This window comes from Megachile rotundata, chromosome 2 (genome assembly GCF_050947335.1).
Source record: "Megachile rotundata isolate GNS110a chromosome 2, iyMegRotu1, whole genome shotgun sequence".
In the NCBI taxonomy this organism is placed as follows: Eukaryota; Metazoa; Arthropoda; class Insecta; order Hymenoptera; family Megachilidae; genus Megachile; species Megachile rotundata.
Window position 1 is genome coordinate 20,820,402 of NC_134984.1, and position 19,875 is coordinate 20,840,276.

General features: G+C 43.5%; 1 protein-coding gene across 4 annotated transcripts in view; it reads left to right on the top strand.

Moving 5' to 3' along the window:
• The first annotated feature begins 18,595 nt into the window (after positions 1 to 18,595).
• The window catches only part of LOC100881440 (netrin receptor UNC5C), a 49,869-nt gene continuing 48,589 nt past the window's right edge, over positions 18,596 to 19,875 (top strand). For 2 of the 4 annotated variants that reach the window (XM_076529135.1, XM_076529137.1), the window contains exon 1: positions 18,596 to 19,021. The gene's annotated coding sequence lies outside the window, so the exon portion shown is untranslated. Of the gene's footprint in view, positions 19,022 to 19,173; positions 19,193 to 19,875 lie in introns of those variants that run through there. The other 2 variants (XM_012293497.2, XM_076529136.1) reach the window with 2 other exon arrangements.

Genomic DNA, 19,875 nt, shown 5'->3' on the forward strand with positions numbered 1-19,875 from the left:
TTAGGTTACGATAATCGAAGCACTATCAGCTAATAATTACGCCGTTCGAATCTTACGAAAGGAAGGAGGAGTTTAACAAGTTGCCCAGACGATATACGAGCTTTGAACGACTGCCATTATCGTCTAGGCAAAGTTCAGATAATATGAAAGGTTACGAATCATTGTTCGATAAATGGCAGACGATTTAATTCATTCCATTCGAATACCTCCTGCTTAATGAAACTCGGATAATACGGACAGTTAAGCACCGAAGTTCAACGAGTCCGGAAGATACGAAGTCTTAGATGGTCTTCCGAGGAAGACATCTTTTCGTACAGGAGTTTGAATAATGAATGAAACGAAGTGAAACTTAATTAATTTCCGAACTTACTACATACTTCTTTACGAACTTCTTATGTACAACAAATATTCAAACTTTTGAAAGCTCAATTAGTTTTTACTAAGCTGTGTTCTATGAAACAAGACTTTCGACAGATTTATGACTTTGAACTTTCACTGTTTCTTTCTCAAGTTAATTTTGCATTCGGAAATTTTCACGCTTTACTCGTATCATCATTGAACTGTCACGCGTGAAATAATTATGACATCACAGTTCTGCGAGAAGTACGAATTCTCAGCTGAAACGCAAGATGGTAAAATTATGTTGTTACGAAATCCGCTTGGAAACCTATCAAGCGGTAACCTAGCCTTCAGTATCGAAAGAACATTATAGATTATAGACCAAGTGTACTCTAAATATCACGATAGGATCGTTGCTGCACGTGCAAGCACTCGCCGTTATCGAGACGGTATAATATCCTTGAAACACTTTTGAGGAAGCATTTATCGGGAACGGAGAAGAGTGCGCAAGGAAGGAAGCGATTGTTGCTGCCGGGGACAGTAAGATTAGCAACTTGGCGAGATTACTTTGGCGAAGTTCGGAATAGTCTTGATTGAAAGTAGCTTTGGTCGGGAAACTTCTTTCTTCGCGAGAAGAATAACTTCCGGCCGATTCCCTTTGGCGGAAAATATTCCTGTTTCTTCATGCAAGATTCTCGGCGTAACTTTTACCGCTACACTTAAATCAACGTCGCCATTCCGAGACTCTGCTCTTTAAGAGGATTATAAGCATGCTGTGTATGAGACACCTGCTGTAACCACAGACTAAATGCTTTTGTTTGCTGGACTTTTTGATTTAAGAGGAATTCAGAGGACAGGTTCTATCGTTTGGTACCGTAGAATGACAATAATACTTTGTTGTAAGTATAGGAGCTATCTTGGCTGTCCAAGTTTACATAACTTGATGACGTGGACTGCATCTACATCTTGTCACTGTCATACAGTTATTAACTGCATGCTCAATATTGATCTCTTAAATATCATTATAACATAAATTGCATATGATCATGAATACAATTATGAATGTAACTTCACATAAAAGTTACTTAGATCACATCCTCTTCAATGCTTTTCTAACTAGTTCCATTTCAAGAGTCTAACAATTCAGACAGCACCAAGTAACCAAACAATTAAACCATGTTCTAAAAGACAATCCTTCAAAAGAGGACAAATAGAAAGAAAGGAGAAAGAGAAGCAACTAAGAATAATTTTCGATAATAAAGACTATAGAAGTCGGTTGAGAGGCGTTTGATGGTGGTGTGTCACGATACGACTTCATTAATCCAAATCAGACGTCGTTGAAACGATGGGTGTCGCTGACTTGGCTTTATGCTTGTTTCGAGTCCATAACTTGGCTCGTTCCCGCTTATTACCGTTCAATCGAGAGTGAAGCGGCACGAGCGGTTAATTGACTTTTTGAACTTTCCTCCCCAAGTTGCCGCGAACCGTGGAAGCAGCAGGAAGTTTTCGAGCATCGAAAGCGATAGCGGCTCCTTTTCCTCTTTTGCCCGAATCCTCCACGACCACCAAATGATTCAACCCTTGCTTCGTGGTAAAGTGACGAAGACACGAAAACGATATTCATCCGGATGTCGGGGGGCATCGGAGGCCAATTAACCGCGAGCACCCTTCAGATTAAACTTCTAGCGCTGGCCAAGAAATTTATTTCCGGTCATCGTTGAATACTTATGTAGTCCGGTTGCATTGAGGGTATTGAAATAATTATTTGCTTCTTCGACTTTGAAGAATTTTGACTGATAAACAATTGCAATTAACTTAATAGCTATTGTAAGTGTCCTGAAGAAACATATTGTACGGTTTTTTATCAAATATGAATATTTGCTTCTTCAACTATTTATCTAGCTATTTGTCTTTCTTGAAACAATTGACTTGATATCTTGCTGAAGAAGAAGAAAAAGAAAAATATAAGGAGTATACAGAGACTTTCCTGTTAAAATGAGATGCACATTGGTGAATTATAGAAAATTAATTGTCCGACGATTATCATTGAGTAAACATCAAAAAGAATAGATACAATGGTACCGTCAGTAAATAGGTCAGATAAGTAAAAGTCAGTGATTCATTAAACGGACGCTTCTTTTATTCCCGGTAAACGCGACGAATTCGTGAATAAGCTTCTGGCACGAGTTCGTGACGCTTTTCAAAGCGTGTCTAATAGCCCGAGGAGAGAAGAGGCGGCAGCGAGGAAGGTACAAGAGAGACGGACAGTTTGGCACGAATTATCGGCGTGGATCATGACATGAATTTTTCATTAATCCCCGTGTGCCCGCCCTCCCCCTCTTTGTCCCGGCATCGTTCGCTAGCTCTTTATGTGCTTATAATTAAAATTGATTGGTTCGAAAGAAGAAGCCAATATTAATCACACACGCTGGCGTTGGATAATTAAATACAGAGAGCCTCGAACCGCCGCAAATTTCCGGCGATACGCGGCAGTGGCACGCGAGAATCCGATGCATATTTCAATGACGACCGATACGGAAATTTCGCGAAAATAAAAAGTCTCGATCCCCGTTGGCTGGCTATCGATGGCACCGCATTCATTCACGTCCGTGCCAGCCCGTAATTAATAACCCGTTTTAATCAGGCTGCGCGCGAGCGCGCAACCGATCACGCTCGTTCCGTCGTTAAAAAAAAAACCGCGTGCCACGGTAAAAACGGTCTGATTTATAGTTAAGAGCCGCGTTCTTCAAATAAAAGCGTGTCGACGAAACGAGATCGCGGAGTAGCAGCGGGACAGAGGGTGAAAAAAAAAATGTAAAAAAAAGGAAGGGTGATTGACGTTAAGTCGACCGGCTGACTCGATTATCGTTTCCCCGGTCATTAAGAAGAAACGTCATTTACCTCCGGGCATCCTACTCTCTCGCGAACGGATTAAGATAAGCGATTACGTCACGATCGGGGCTGTCGCGCTTTCGAATAAATCAGCCGATCGACGACGTGCGACGAAAAGCCGGACGTTCAATTAAATTTCATTAAAGCATCAATTTCCGCGACCGGCCTCCATTAATTTTCACGGAGCCTTTCGCTACCCTCTTTCGAACCGAATTCCTCAAACATTCACGGCACCTATTCACTGTACCGGATTTTTTACCCTCGCTTTACCGAACACTGCATTACAGGTGCGATCGGGTGGAAATTTGTAATTTATCATTGTCCGTGTTCCTCTCGGTGTTAACATAACATTAATGACTCTGACGATACTTAGAATGAAATATTCTTTAGGCAGATATTTTTTACAGACCTAAGTCTTTCAGAGGTTTCTCAAAAAATTTCCATGTAATTTTACAGTGTAACTACACGTGAAAGTTATTGTTGCTTGAAACAAAAATCTGAAATTCGGAATATCCCTTTCACAAAGATGTCCGTACGGAGGGTAGCAGAGTAAGAGACACCTTGTTTCTCTCAACAGATTCGTGGGGCTGCGAGGTGAATTATGGAGATTCGCATAGCCAGTCGCGCGCAAAAACCATCTCGCCGAGAGGTAAATCGAGCGGCATCAATTAGAATTGATGGATGAAAAAGTGCTGGTCGATCGTGACCCGTCTAGCAAGCTACAACGCTCGATGAAAGATGAACCGCAACAAGATCCCCGGTCGGATATTAATTGCTCCATGTTTGCTGAATCTTACTACGGGCACATGAATCTCATCGTTCAGATGGATACATAATTTAATAGCGGATGCTAATGGGATATCATGTGTCGCGGCAAACAATCAAACAATCTTCTATTAGGGAAATAGAAAAAGCTTGTAGACACACAATTTTATATTCTGTTTAATACTACAGTGGATACGTAATTAATATCCTGTGTAGTCATATTAGATGCAGTTTTATGTTCTTTATTCTCTTTAGAATTTTTTTTCTCTTCAATTTCTTTAGAGTCTTATTATGTTCTTACCAGATTTTAATTATGGTTTAGTTGTTTAAAAATTATTGAGAGATAGAAACGATAAAAGACATGAGCTTGTACACCATGCAGTTTTATGTTCTTTATTCTCTTTAATTTTTTTAGAGTCTTATTATGTTCTTACCAGATTTTAATTATGGTTTAATCGTTTAAAAATTATTGAGAGATAGAAACAATAAAAGACATGAGCTTGTACACCATGCAGTTTTATGTTCTTTATTCTCTTTAATTTTTTTAGAGTCTTATTATGTTCTTGCCGGGTTTTAATTATGGTTTAGTCGTTTAAAAATTATTGAGAGATTGAAAGGGCAAAAGAGATGAGTTTTTAACCATCCAGTTTGCAGATGAATAGGAATGACGAATGCGAGGAAAATAATTGAAAGTGATTTTCGTAACAGAAAGGCGAGGAGCACGCGAATACTTACAGCTTCATCCGAACGCGTTTCGCATTGAAGTCGGAAAATAGAACGCGGAAAAATCGCAAAGGGCCAGATGCAAGGAGCGAGGTCGGAAGGAAAGGAAAATAGAGACAACAGGGTCGGTGAAAGGAGCCGAATGAGAAGAAAATCCCAGGCCGTAAACCAACGCTTTTCCATCGTCTCCGACGAGCTGGAAACGGGACGCCCATTGTGCACCGGCGAACGAATTAAGGTTGGATAGGTTCTTCCACTTTTGCAGCCTCGTGAATGAGGAAACGAAACACGTCAGCTACCATCGCCGAAGAGAGACAAAGAGCGACCAACGCTATCCGTCGGTGTTGCACAAAGGGCCCGGTGTTGCTCGATGCATTGTGCAACAGCCCCGTGTCTCGATGCACGAGAAACCACCGGGACTGTCAAGAGAGCAAGTTTCTGCCCTCTTGAATCGACCGAGAAAAGTGGACAGAAAAAAGAAACCGGTGGCACGAAATCCTCTGGACCGTGGGGACACGTCAAGGTGGACTTGTCGAGGGTGGAACCGAAAAGAGAAAGAAGAGTGCGGTGGTCTGCAACAGTCTAATAGAGTGGTCGTCGTCGATGCGCGAAATGGATGAAATCCACACCTGCGGATTGGACCTGCGGGTCCATTTGTCCTGTGGGTGCTGCTTAAGGGAGCATGCAGTTCATTATTTATCGATGTAGGTTCTGAGGATGTTTCGATGACACTAGCCCACAATACCTATAAACCTATAAGCTCTAACTGGTTCATACTTTTGATACCTTTGACTAGCACAACCGAGGAAAAAATGATGAGGCAGAGGATTAATATCCTACCGAAGCCATTGATACTTAAAGCTCTTATAGCGATCACAGTTTCGAACAATGCTCGTCTCGATTTAAAACTCGCGAGTTACAAAGTTGAATGGTCATCCCCTTTTTCTGCGTCGTAGAAGAATCTCCGAAGGGACAGACGAAGCTCACGAGAGGCAACCCCATCGGTCTATTAATCCGATCTTTTGTGGTCGTTATCGATCACGACCACTCGCTCCAGGGGGCGTCCACAACGTATTCCGGCTCCGTGAGCTGCACGTTTTTCGTGTTCCCCGTGTTCGTGCAGGTATTTTCAGGTAAAGCCACACGCTGCGCCACCGAAAGGGTCCGCGGCTGGTTCCCAACCATGGGAGCCACTCGTCGCCGGAATATTAATTATGTTAATTACGGGCCGATGAGACTGTTCGACGAGTGGAACGTGCTAAATGAGTTTCGTTAGTTACGATTGCCTCCCTGCTCGATAACGCCTCGCCGGCACGCGGTACACACGCTCTACACGACTCTTACCTGACCCTCTTTTTTGTTTTATTCCCGACAGGAGAGGATTCAATCGCGTTCAGATAATATTTATGGCCTCGTTATTTGATTTAAAACGGTATCGTGATATCGTGAAACGATTCGAGGTGGTCCGGTAGCAATTTCGACCGTATCGGACCTTAACGTTCTGTAAATCATCCCGAATCGATCTTGCGTTACTTAACTTTCCGTCCCTTTAAGATAATTCTGCATGTTATTTTTTATTGTAATTTTGCTAGTACAGGTATAAAATATTATTGTTGGTATAGGTATAAAAATCATAAATTTTTAAATTAAGAAATTTAAAGGTTCCCTACGGTCTATTGTCCTTTTTATAGGTTCCCCTCGAGTCCCTACTGAATTCTCTTTCATCGAACCCACTCGTCTAATTTTCAAATTTCTAAAAACCCGCACATCTTTGAAATCCTCGACCAATCGATCCGCTCTTCAGCCTTCAAATCTGTTCTTTCCCGGAATCCCAGTGGGACACAGCTCTGTCATTATCTCGACAACAAAGAGGACCTCCGCGTAAGAGAGACAGTCGATGGAAATTGACGGAGAGAAGAGTCTCGATTCTGAATTACAAGCGACGCAAAAGTGGCGGGCGGAAAGATAGAGCATCGAGCTAGAGAGTTGCCCTTCCTCGAATCTCCGCTTCGTGGATACACGGAGCCGCGAGAAGGGAGACAGAGAGGGATAATTCGCCAGCTAGGCGGGATGCAATCTGGCAGATTGTGGGGCACCGAAATTGCCGGGTTAGCAGAGGACCAGTAGATCCTCGACTGTTCGACCGCTTTCAGAAAACCGGCGTCCCATTAGAGGTCGAACGACAGAATCTCTCTCGCCGTCGATGGTTTCACGTTGGATTCGCGTCGAGTCACGGGCGAATAATGCTCGCACACGTGTACAGAACGGGAGGGTGTGCCCTTGCGAGACAAAGGGAAGGAGACTGCCTCCTTTTGTTTCTTCGAGCACGGTTTCCTGGCGAAGCGTACTCGCAACCGAACGCCACTTCCTTGATCTTTAATGCTACTTTCCCTCTTTCTACTTTGCCCGTTACGGCTGTGAGGGATTAAAAAGCGGAGAAAGAGAAAGTGACGTCGCTTTGACGGTGATCTTGTGATTTGAAAGGTTCATTTATTTTGACGCATGTTTTTTCAGGTGGTAACTTATTTTTGCATAATGTACAGTAATAAAAAATACTGTAATAACCTCTTTAGTCAAAAAGTATTAATCTATCACGTAAGTAGTTACAGAAGACCTTGTCTTCCTATCGCCCTGCTGTATACGTTCCTGCACTGTGACGTTACTGTTTGATGTATCACTTCACAGATTACACCGACAATATAAATAATACAAGAGAATTTACTATCGTAAAGCGAAGACAAATTTTCTTTAAAGGACTTCGCTTTCTTGAACACACGAACCGTCAGCATCGAAAGCATGTACCTCGAAGGTCTCTCGAAGTCCCATTGTATCCGTGAAAATTTCTGAAGAACGACGAAAACGGAAGAGGTATAACCAAGATCGATCTCGTTTCTAACCGCAGGCTAGCTCCGGCCGTTGAAAAGTTCATCCCTCCGCGTCCCCGTCGAAGAAAGAAGTCTTCTTTTCAAGTGGGTAGGACTCTTTCAACTTCCCGGAAGAAAGGCTGGCCGTCGAGTGGGATGGGAAAGTCAGAGTATTCGGTAAGGATGAAAGGTAATGGAAGGAAGGAAGGAAACGTCGTGCTGGCAATTCGTCGCGCATTCTTGAAGCGCGTGCACGGCAATTTTGCGGCTGGAGGACGCCTTCACAATTAGCGGTATCTACCGGGCGCATTCTTCTCGTGGACCCGGGTCCCACGCGGCAGCCCGAAGGCCTGCCTTCCTATCTTCCTCTCTCGCGGTTTTGTCGTTAGGCATTAATTGAGCTCAGCCGTAAGATTACAGAGAAAGAAAGAGGATCTCCTCCGCGAGCTATCCCAGAAACCGAATGAATTTCTGCCCGCGGTATCCCCGCCCCACCGTTCCGCGCTCCTCATTTTCTTCTGCTTCTCCGGAACGTCCAGGCCAACCTGTTATTAAGGGACCCTGCCGATTAGATTGCGCTAATGGCGAACCGCTGTCTCCTTCCTCGAGAGAAGAATCGACTGCTCCTCACCGAACCCTCGGCTAACCGGTGTCCTCCTTTTTTGTCGTCATCCGGATACCGTTCCCGAGGACACGGAAATACCTCGGAGTTCCGAAAATTCGCCAGAGTATCGCGAGACTCGTGCGAGCCCTGTTTTCCTCCGGATCGTCCGTGATTCCATTAAGGGAATCTCCCTCGCTGATCCTCTCCTCGTCCTGGCGATTCCCTCCCGCGCAGGATTCGCAGCCAGCACTCTTTTAAGCGCCTCGTATTTCCCGTGGGAACGCGACAGGCCCCCCGACAAAGGCACGAAAAACGTTTAATAAATAAATTGATCGGGTTTCTCCCTTCCAATCGTCTTCTTTTCTCGTCGTCTCTCTCTTTCTTTCTCCCGATTTCTTTTGCCCCGGCCGTTTCCGTTTGCTAAACCCCTCTCGTCTTCCGGAAACGCGACACCAGCGACCGGCTTTCAACTCAAGTTTCATTAGCTCGCTAATGCCTGCGAGACGAGAATGTCCCTGGCGGAGGGGGATTATTTTTATTATTGTCGTCGGGCACAATGGAAAATCGTCGGTGGTCGCTCGTTCGCATATGGCTCGATATACGCGCGCGGTTAGCTAGATTTCGAGAGCATTTTGAAAGGGACGTGGTCCAATTTTTCGGACAGAATTTTGGGCCGAGCCGCGGTCAGCCGATACAGCTTTTCTCTCCGTGATCCGCATCGCGAGTGCTCCGGCAAAATTGAAAAGTTACGGGGAAATTGTGTACCGCTGGAAACGGTTTGCCGGAAAATTGCTTTCGAAGTGTTTGACCGAGAGTCAGCCTTTGAGAGATGCTCGCGTAAAATCGGAACCGTGTATTAAGAATTAGAAATTCGACGGTGGCTCGAATCATTCGATTCAGTTTCCGTACCTCCCCCTTTCTCGCTATATCCAAGTGCGCCCGAGTACCTTCCAGACTTTCGCGTTTCAACAATACCTCGCGCAACAATACCGATTTGCTTGGAAGTACCATATGTTCGACACAGTAGTAATTCATGCGTCGAACGCAGACTGCAATTGGAAACTACGGTTATTTAAACCGTTTTAATGTGTTATATACTGGAAGGAAAATTATTTGAAATTAACTTACATTCTTATAATATACATTACAGCTTTTAAACATGATTAGTCTGCTTTGACAACCACTTGTACTTAGAATATCAGATATACCATAAGAAAATAAAGATTGATGAGAAAGTACACCCTCAGCACAGGCTTCTAAAAGACAGGGACCTCTCTGGTTGAAAGAAGGCTTCCCAAATATTACCTCCACAAAAAATTCACGGTACCTTCTAGCAGTTATAAACAACCTCGATAACCTCGGTATAACCTCGATTCATTCAACGAGGCCATATGCCCACTCCATTTTGAAGTTCCAAACCGTCGCGGCAGCAAAAGTTGGGCCAGGTTTCCCCGCAGCGATGGAGAGTCGCACAATGAACGCTCGCAGGAAAATTAGGGTGCGTGGAGACGTCCAGCTCGCAGCCGCTCGATTTCGTAAAAAGCTCGTGCCAACCCGCGGAGTAACAGCGTCGCGTTATTACACGGCAGTTTGTGAATCGTAACCCCGCTGTTGCCGGCACAGGGGTGGCCAAGCCACGACAACGGGGTGACACAATTGTGAACGAGCGAGCGAGCGAGCGTGCACGAGCGAGTGGCGAGTAACTCGAGTAGGCACTCGGCCGATCTCTGCTCTCTCGCTGCGGGATACGTGTTGCGTGCAACAGGCTTTATAAGCCCGTTACGCCACTTATGCAATCGTGAATGCGTCGCTACCCCGCGAACGCGTTCCTATGCATTTCAATGCGTCGCGACGACCGCTCGAAGCCTTTGCCTCCGCTATTCACCGCCGATTCCATCGACCGGGAATAACGAGAGTTCCCGACGCTGTGTTCGTCTTTATTCCAGATGCCAATGCGTCGAACTGCCAATGCAGGCCTCGATAGGTTTCGGAGTGTAGTTGCGTTCAAAGTGCTCTAACTGTTTGGTTAGGACATCGTAGAGTTACGATTTCAGTGATTTCTGGACGGGGAAAGATATTGCGGTCGGAGACTTTCTTGTTTCACGATAATGGTACAGGTTGTAAGAGTCATTGAGATACAGTAATGCATAATTCTGCTATTGAAACAAACAACCAAATAAATTTCCATCTGCTTAAACATAAAATTAAATGAAAATTATTGAGAGGATCCATAGGCTAGTAGATAGGCTAACGGTCTTGTATACTCGAGAATTTATCTCGAGTGAAGTATCAGGTGCATTCATATTAAAAAATAGTCGTTATCGTAATGCACTCCGAAGGAACGATTAATTATCGTGTAATCCTTCTTTACTCTATCAATTTGCAACGTTATCTCAAAATTATTCGTATAAGTAAATCACGCTCTAATAGGATCACTGTATCTCAATGAATCGAATAATCTTTTTTTAAAAAAAGAGCTGGCTTATTCATGGACGTGTCTCGATCGTCGGACGATGCATCTGCGACTGTTCGGATTGACTCCTTTATCTGGACGGCCGAATCTCCCATGGACCATGGGTCCTAAAACAAATGAATCCACTCGGAGCGAACCGGATGAACAGGTAAGCACGTTCGAGACCACGGCGAGCGGCCGTGGCTCGTCTCGCCTCCGTGGTTTCAGCTTGCTAATAGTACTTAATGGAATCGATAAGTTGTAGGACAAATCTGTGGTATCCCGTGGCATAAAAGTCGTGCCAGTCGTAAATTTGAACGGGAACCTATCGAGCGTTTTTCTCGAATCGCCGCGCCGTTCCACGGCTATTCCCACATTATGTAAGGGCGGGAAAAAGATAGGTCGAGTCTTCTTGTTTCCTCCTCATTTTTTCTCTTTTTATGGCTACCGTGCCCTTTTACGATCGTCTCCTCGCTGTTTTTATGGGTAATAAGATTATTTCTGTTCGAACGAACCCATCTTTCGACACTGAAAAAACATGGAAACGCCTTACGAAACGCGCCACACGCCCGGCATTTTCTTTACCGTGCCGTTGAAAAGCGTCATGGCCGATGCTTGTCCGCACGAGAGACGCTACGATGGATGAGACAGGTTCGGTAATCGAGTGGGATACACGGTGTGTTTACCCATGGCCTTCAACCAACGGAGACGTATTAACATAGCTGATGCGATGTTTATGGTGTACCGAGTCCTTGCTAATCTTCCCTTATCAAATAACTCAAAACGGAAGATCCATTATTATGTTAATAACCCCTGCTAATGAATACGATACGAAAAAACTTAAAATTATCTTTGCGTTCGATCGAGAAAATATTTGAACCCATCAATATTATCAAATTTCAGCCCTCAAAAATGTTGCTCATCCACTACCGCCATATTAGTTCGCTGTAACGTCTTTTTCTCGAGGAGCTCAATTTCCCAAATTGTTAAATCTACATACATTATCCGCGCTGCGATATCTCGAGGAAGCCCTCGAGACATGGTCCTTGTTCGAGTACGTTCCATTCTCCCTTCACGTCCGTATTCTTTCCTCTCGTTCCTTTTAATCCAGCCGTGTGCTTCTCGTGTCCCTTTCCTCGCGAGAAATGGGACAGGCTCGGATTTCACCGGTGGCCTACTCGAGACGTAGCTCGCGTCGTAACTCTAGACAGGCAACGTCGATTTTTCCCCGGGAAAATTAATGGAGCCGCTGACGTTGCGTGTAAAAAATACGACTGCTCGTCGTACATCGATTTTCTCGATGCGACCTCGCAATTTCGTCGGTGACTCGCATCGTTCACCCAAGCTTTTTCTCTGTCCCGCGTTTTTCCCCGATTCTTTCTCCTTTTTTCCGCGGAGACGCGTGATTGATCGCTCGGCTCGCGAGATCGCGTTATTTCAAAAGCAGCCTCTTTCGATCCTCTTACGATACTGCTGGACACAAAATCAAAATGGAGTATTATTTACGACTTAAGACTGCGGAGCATTGATCTACAAATGGGGCTATAAATATTTTTAGATACTAATTCTTTATTTTTCATTCTTAGATGAAGATCGTTCTCATAGATGGATCACATTTACAAAGAATGTTTCCTGATCTATGTCTATTAATTTTAAACCCATAGATAGCAGATGTATTATTTTGTTCTAATGTTCTTCTTATCTCAAGGTTTTAAAAGGATTGCAAGAAGTCCTTCTCGAATACAGTTAATTTCACCGAAGATACTTTCGAAGCTTTTTACTTTGTCGTGCATTTAGTTAATTATAGTTCATTTTATCTTAAGTTTACCCATCACCGTGATGCATGGATCGCAAGGGATTTGTTGATTTCAAGAGAGGAATTTCGGAGGAGGCTACGGAGGAGGTTATCGCTAACGCGGTGAGTCAATTAGGACTATCTCTGCGCAGAAAATCGGCCACTTTGATCTTGAAGTAGACTAATGCGGGGTGCTTGGAACGTATAATGGTGAGGTAGAAGTGTTTGGGGACCACGGACGAGAAAGCGTTGCTGGGAAAGTAATCGAAACGGCGCCTCGGGTAACACGATTTTCACCGGAAAACACGGGACTCTACCTGCAGAAGTGTTTGTATTTCATTTTTCGGGTTGTGAGAATTTGGGTTATCTCCTTGGAACTTCAGAAATTCTTATTTTCAACCCGAATGCATTTTACTGAAGGACTCTTAACGTTATATATTATTTTTATTTTACTCAAACTTTTAAAGTTTTATGGAACTCTTGGAGAGATTATTGAAAGAGGATCTTAAAATCACCTACTGTCACAATTTTGTTATTACAAAATTTCGAAAGACGTGGTTTCATTATTAAATCCAAATGATTACAAAAATAGTCTGAAGTTGAAGAATGCTCAGAACCATTATCTCCTTCCGACCACAAAAACTCAACTCAAGACACAACTGTGTCGACCCAGTCGGATGACCTGTAAAGTTTCTTTTAACTTCCGATGTCCTGGCGAAACGAATCGACCCAACAAGATTTTCCTCTTAACCGATCTACGAAGAAGCAGCTCCAAACCTCTCCCCAAAGACGACCTCGTTTCGAAAATCCCAATAAACGAGAAAGTTTCGCAGCAGTTTTTCTCGAATCGCTGGCGCGCAGATTTTCGACGTTGCAGAATTCGTAGGAATTTCCATTGCTACGTGATGAAGCATGTCGTTAACGTAACAGAATGTCGAAAACGGCCCCATGGGTTTCACGTGCACCATAGAATGAACGAGTGCACGACACGTGTTCGTCCACGTTGACCAGCTCTACCGCTGGACCCGCATCGTTTCAAGATCCACAGACGGCGTGGCGAACATCAAAGAAACCCCCATCGAGAAACAACGAGGAAATTTAGCGGACGATACGAAAATAAACCGACGCGGAATCACCGGGCAGCGATTAAACAAAAATAGACCCACGACTCCCACTGAAACACCCTCTACGCGGATTTCCTGCGTAGACCTTGTTAATTCGTTTGTTTCGCTGTCTGACATTTTTCATCGCGTTTTTCCTCTTACACGCTTGATGCGCTTTAAAATAAGACAGGTTCATAATTAAAAATTTTTTAACTTGAAAACGTTAGAGAAACACGGAAGAGTAAATAATTTTTGCTAATTGGAATAGTTTGAGCAAGGTAACCATAGATTTCTTTTTAACATGATACTTAAGATAACAACAGAAGAAAGAAGAATCAATAATTCTGTAGGTAAAGAATAGAATAAATAATGCATTCGACTTTGACTTAGAAAGGTATAGATTTCTCTGTAACCTTTCTATGAGGTTAAAAGGATAAACCAATAGATCTCTGTGTATAATCCACACTATCCATTAAACTCACCTTCTCAAGCATCTCATCTCGAGCCTCCATTTAAGCAACCCGTTCCAAAAAACTGTCCTCGAATAAAACAAATTTTCAGTCAAGTGGAAACAACCCTCTCGATAAACATCGCCTACCGCTCCATTCAATCGCACTTTCCGACGTCGATTAAGAAACTTAAATTCCTCACAATTCACCGTACACTCGACTCCCAAAACCCCCTTCAGAAAATTCATAAAATTCATCGACCTGCTGCGTGTTCCCCGGAGAAACGTCTCCTCGGCTCCTTTCAAGGATGATCGAAGGAAAATGCTGGCCCTCGTGGAATGTTACCGGTGCAGGCACGAGGGTTGCATCTTGAAGCGTGCATGGTGCCTCCTGCTGCGCCGCGGCTCGAGGGTTGTCATCTCTACGAAATGCTTAGTATCCTTTCGAATATAAATATATGAAGGTTTACTTTTCTTGATTCTTATCAAATTTTCTTTGGGATACATTTTTGAGATGCTCGAAATTAGCAAGACATAACCTCAAAGACTTACGATACGTAACCTCAAAGATTTGCGATACATAACCTCAAAGATTTGCGATACATAACCTCAAAGATTTGCGATACATTAACTCAAATATTGCGAATATTCCCCCACGGTATATTCGTGGAGGAACTCAAACTTTGAGTTCGTTCGAATCGTGTTTCATTGTCTAAAATATTGTACGTAAAGTTTACAATACTTACTTACAGCAAACACATATTCTACACAGAATGCAGGATACATTTCTAACAAATGTATTGTATATAGAATGTAGGGTATACTAACAAGAATGGAACATAAAATATAACATATGGAACAAGTATAATATATACAGGTATATTTTATATTTGAGAATTAAAAAAATTGGAAGTATACCTGGATGTTGTAGAACCTGTAAGAGGGGGTTTCGAATATCCCTGGGTATAAGAGGGTACGAGAGAGGGGGTGTGTCAGGCTGCACCCCTCGGGATCCTGCGGTCATCCCTCCTCGTCGGTCGCCTTTAGAAACGGTCCGCTACACCGAACGTGGCATTATGCAGAGCCCGTGTTGTACAGGCCGTTACGGAACCGCCCTGTAATGGGATAAAAATAACCGTGTTTATATAGGATTACGAGCCGATCATCTTCTTCGGTGTCCGTGTTCGGAACACACAGGCCCTTGGGAAGGGTAGAATTTTTGTCGAGGCGGTTCCAACCCCCTATTGTCTGACCCGACCGTCTTCCGTCACGACTAATAGATACGTGATAGGGACGTGCCGTCGTCTTGGGTACGTGCACGAGGTTCCACGGTTCATTCTGCGCCGCGTATTTGTACGCTGATCAATTCCTCGAGCGGCGTCGCGTGCGGATCATTGTTGCGTGGGGTGCTGACCTGGCTGAAGGTGGGTGACGCATTGTCTTTTTATTACGTTCGAGCATGCGAAACGTCGAATTTATGGCGTGATTATGAGACTGTCATATTTTTGCGCGGAAATTGTTTGTTTAATGGCAAGTGGAAGATCAATATTATCGATTTTTTAGACTTCTTTACGTGTAAAGACTCTGTCATTGTGTGAAATCCTCAGATTGATATACAGGGTGAGGCACTTAAAACTACCTGAATGGCTGCTATTCTTGATAAGAGAAAGTTAGACCAAAATTATTTGGTTAGGTTGTTAGCCCTTGATAACAAATAATTTTTGTTTGATGCATTTTTTTCTATCAGCAATATAAACCTACATAATACCAATCAGTCAATCAATATTTCTATCGAACGTCGAGTTTCGAATTGCTAAACAATCAGTGCTGTCTTGCTTCACGTCGCATCATTAAATACCGTCAGAGATTCTACGTTCCGAAATAGAATCAGGTTTATCTAGCTCTATTATCACGCGATCAATCAGCCCATTTCAACAGTCTGGTTGCACTCGCGTATCAGAGCGAGGAAGAAAAGGTTACAGTTTCTAATTGTTTGCACTGTCGCTAACGAGACGATGTTGTCACGAAATTGGACCCATCGATATTAGCTATCCCCTACTCTCACATATTTGATTACAGATGCTAATTGCGCGACACCGCCATCCCTCTCGACCCCCTCTCTCTCGCATTCAGGGTTGAGGAGCGTGGGGGTAGAACGTGTACTTGGGAATCTTTAAACGTAGAATAACGGATTAACATCTAAAAAGTTGACAATTTCGGTGATATGGAAATTGGTTTGAAAAGCTGAAACAGTAATGGCAAACGCGACCCGCGGGATGTTGCAACGGACAGGGAGGGCCGTTAGTCGGACGTTATTAAATTATTCTAGCGTATTCTAGCGTAACGGCGAATCTACCCGCAGATATAAATTGACACCGACAACGCCGATTCAACATTGGCCAGGGACAATCGAAGCCCAGCCTCGGCTACGACTAAATACGCGACGAACGCGTGCCCGCCCGTTCACCTCCGCAACGGGGTTAAATTCCTGTTATTAATGGATTTGTTTGCGGTGCCTGCCTCGACGGTCAATATTTATTTATCCGGGCGAACGTTAGCGCAAGCGACAAGTTCTGGACGGTGTGGAGCAGAGAACAGCGAGGAGCAGGGTGGATTCGCGGGTCAGAGGGAACGGCAAGGCCGTAAATAAATGGCCGGTCGGCGTATTTATTTGGTGAAGAAACAAATTTATGCACCGGCCCGAAACGCGAACGTTGCGGCGACTTGGCAACGAGGAAGAGTCTCTGATTTCCTGTACGCTTTTTATCGGGGTACGCGAGAGCACAGGACGCCCTGACCTGCCGAGTGGGTTAACCTTTCAAGGGCTGCATTTTACCTCGCCGTAAGCTGCTCTGTTTCTGGATTGATGTTGAATTATGGAAATTCTTTAAAAATTGATTCGGAGCAAGATCTGATGGTACTCATCGATCACGAATGTTACTAGACTGCAGATGCTGGTGTCATTTTTGTGGAACATCGGACTTCAATAGGAAGTTCGGGTTTCAATAGGAAGTTTGTAATAAAGTAGAATTGGGATAGCTTAATTGACAAAGTGGAGACTTTCGAAAAAGCTTGATAGACATTTGATCTTTAACTTCTTCTTTGGATACTTCGTACCTTTACTATTTGCTTCTAGATGTGCTTAATACCTATCATCTTTAGAACTTTTCGATGAATGAAGTGTACAATTAAATATTAATTGCTTCATAAACACAGAAAAAATTTCTTCAGCACCAGACAATGTTATGTCGAATACCATAGGATGCAAACAATTTCTCCGACCATTTTATCTGCATCCAGCAGGACCAAATAAACTGAACAGACAAGCTGCTCCAAAAATACAGCCTCCAACCTCCTCCCACACGACCGACTCATCCAAAACTCCAAGTACCCTTACACAAACAAAAGCAAACACTATAAAAAAAGATGTTCCGAAACTCTGCTACAGAACATCGAGCAATGAATCTCTTCCTCCGAACCTGCTCCCGACTAATTCGTATCAAATAGTCGTAACTGTCCACTCAGGTGCAACGTGACATCTTTACTCTAAAATTATTTGCTTTCAAGGTTGAAATTTTTGGGTTTGAGAATTAGGGTGGTAAGGTTAGGTTCCAATTTAAGGTGGGAGTTTAGGAATTAATGAAATTGGGATTTTGGAGATTTGGGCAGTTGGGAATTTGGAATTTTAGGGAATTGGGGTTTGGAAATTTAGGGGTTCGGGAGTTTAGAGATTTGGGCACTTACAGATTTGAGAATTTGGAGATTTGGGCACTTACAGATTTGAGAATTTGGAGATTTGAGCACTTACAGGTTTGGGAATTTAGGAATTTGGAAATTTAGAAATTTGGGAATTTAGGGATTCACCGAATTAGAAATTGGGGAATTTAGAGATTTGGACACTTTCAGAGTTGGGTATTTGGAGATTTGGGCACTTACAGATTTGGTGACTTGGAGATTTGAGCACTTACAGGTTTGAGAATTTAGGAATTTGGAAATTTAGAGATTTGGGAATTTAGGGATTTACCGAATTAGAAATTGGGGAATTTAGAGATTTGAACACTTAGAGATTTGAGAATTTGGAGATTTGGGCACTTACAGATTTGGTGATTTGGAGATTTGAGCACTTACAGGTTTGGGAATTTAGGAATTTGGAAATTTAGGGATTTACCGAATTAGAAATTGGGGAATTTAGAGATTCGGACGCTTACAGAGTTGGGTATTTAGAAATTTGGGCACTTACAGATTTGGGAATGTGGAGATTTAAGCACTTTACAATAATTCAGGAATTCACAAAGTTCGAAATTGGATAATTCATGGATTCGAAATAGAAAAATGTGGGAAAGAGACATCGGTAAATCGGTGATGCACCTGCAAACGGAGTGCATGAAGGTCCGTCCGTCTCGATAGCTCGAGCAGCACTCCGCTGGTCGAATCGAGCTCCAGCGTCGAACTCCCACCAGGTTTCAGTTCCGCTCCGCTTCGGAGCGGGTCCAGCGCCTCCACCGGTTCGTCTCCGCCGCTACTGCCACCACCACGTTTCCGCAACCACCACCACCGTCGGCGTCTCCACCACCACCAGCACCACCATGGCAAGCCAGCAGCGGCGCCCAAGAGGCGAAGGGCCCCGAGGTTTCTGCGCTCCGAGTCAGTTGGCCGACATGAGCCGCGCGCGTTGGGGCTCTCGGTGTTTGTATACTCGTTAAGGGCTGTTCTCGCAAACGCGATCGTGGCGTGTGCACCACTTGCTCGCTTGAAATGTACGCCGATCGAGCGTACCGCGCGAGAAGCATTTCTCTCATCGAACTGATCTTCCCGTCCGTCACCGCGTGCAGATAGCTTCGGGCTAACTTTATTTCATATTTCTTGCTGGAAAGTGCGCTAACGAGGGGTGGTAAAACGGTGCGACGAACTATCAACGGGTCACCGAGTGTTTGTCAGTGCAGTGGGTTCAAGTGTCGATCGACTGGATACGCGTGCCGATCGAAGCGTTTTTTCCCCTGGAGAAATCGTGGATTTTCCTGGATCCATGCTATCGAGTGAGTTTATTCACCATTTTGTTTGTGCTCGAACTCTTCGAAATTCGATTTTTCGATTCGGAATTGTATATAGAAATGTTAGCAGTGTCAACGTGCTGTATGTCGAGATCTGAAAGAAAATCTCGTGACATTGCTCGACGCCGTTTCTTAACAACTCTTTGGAGCACGGCGGTAAGAAACGCATACCACGTTTGCTACCGAATATAGCGTTGCGGCGTTTTTAGTCTAGCGCGTGTTTAACACGTTGTCGCAATTGACGGAGTCAGATATTTACCGATGCTATGGCAATTATGTAGACTTTTGATTTATGAGTTCACCGGAAAATACTGATTGAAAAAGTTTCGAGGTTAATGTCATAAAATACCTAATTGCATTTTCATATCACTTAAAGTAATTTATATGAAGTTTTTATATAATTTCGTGTAGTTCGTACAGTTCATGCAATTATAGTTTCATGTAGTTCGCGTAGTTTCATGTAGTTCATAAAATTTAAGGCAACTTCCACATAATTCGTCTAAAGTTTTCAGTGCCACATTCATTTCAAGTTTTTATATAGTTTCACATAAAATCTTCTATGGAGCTTTTATACAATTGCACATGGTTCATATAAAGTTCATTTCATGTCTTCATAAAGTTACACAAAGTTTTCGCATGCACACGATTCGCCTAAATTCATTCAGTCCCACATAACTCGCATGACATTCGCGAGTCCATCAAATCTCCAACAAAATAATTAAAGAAAACAGAGAGAGAAAATTAATTTCCATGTAAATTTAGTTTCTTAGAATCTCGACAATCATGCTAAATACGAGTAAAGAAAGAAGCGGTATTCTCAACTCGTGTTACCGCTTGGC